Below are 1,231 nucleotides of genomic sequence, written 5' to 3' on the forward strand. Positions count from 1 at the left end.
TATTGGTTCACCATGCACAACACAGTAAATTACTTTAGTAAATAAATTACTAAAATGTGTTTTACAGATAAAAGGAAGCCTGAGATCATTGGAAATACAACTGTTAAACTGGGAGATGTTCTGAATCTGACCTGCAGTGTCGAAAGCTTCCCTCCAGCTCTTATAGTCTGGAGAAGTACCAACACAAACCTTCTGACTAAAACTTACCCTGATCTGCACAATGACACTGGATCAGCTACACTTGTCATTCAGAATGTGACAGCAGAACATTCTGGACAGTACATCTGTGCAACCAAACATCTGCACACAACTGTGACTTCATATGTCAACGTGACTGTGACATGTAAGTAGACGGAACTGATCTTAAATCTGAATGTCATCCTTACACTAAAATCAATGCTTCACTTGTTTAATGATCCTAAACATGCGTTTACAGGGTTTTCAAAAATAGTGAATGGCTCTGGATGTGTGCTTCAGTCAGAGGTTTTGACCTGTGTGTGTATCAGTGAAGGGTTTCCTTTACCTACTGTCAAATGGCCATTTCTGAAGAACAGCACTGATTACTCTGTCTTTACCACTGTGTCAAACCACACAGTAAACAGCACAGTCAGTTTAACTGTGAAAAACAATGGTAGCACTACTTTAGAATGTGTCAGCAACAATGGAATGGGGGAAGCAGAAGAAAGTCTCACAATCCAAAAAAACTTGCCAGACAATAATAGTAAGTATTTCCAACCAAACATTTTTGAACACCAATTTAACCTCTTAGGACCACATTTGTTAATGCAATCTTTGTAAAAAGACAATCTTCAAACACACATTTGCAGTATGCATTTTAAGCAACATGGAACCAACTTCATTCCTTTTTAAATTCACTTCAATTCACAGTTTTTAGGCTGGAATACCTGAACGTCATCATTGCCTTTTTCACTGGGACAATTCTTGCAACAATCATTTGCTTTTTAGCTAAAAATTGCTACAGGTAAGGCTACAGGTGTCTAATTATTATTAGGTTTTCTCTGTAGAGGAATTTGAACATGAATTTGTCTCTCTGTCTTTTTCTTCAGAAAAAAACTGAACATTCAAAAATTGAGAACTTCAGATGAGATTTTGGAGATGGAGACACATCAAAATAAACTGGTATTAATTCATCAGACATTTTTTTTGATTTACTTGTCAAAATAGGAGTTTCTGCACAAATTTTGGTGTCTTTGAAGCATCCATAGTTTAC

This window comes from Pundamilia nyererei, unplaced genomic scaffold, assembly GCF_000239375.1.
Source record: "Pundamilia nyererei isolate P.nyererei 1_Seehausen unplaced genomic scaffold, PunNye1.0 scaffold00289, whole genome shotgun sequence".
NCBI lineage: Eukaryota > Metazoa > Chordata > Actinopteri > Cichliformes > Cichlidae > Pundamilia > Pundamilia nyererei.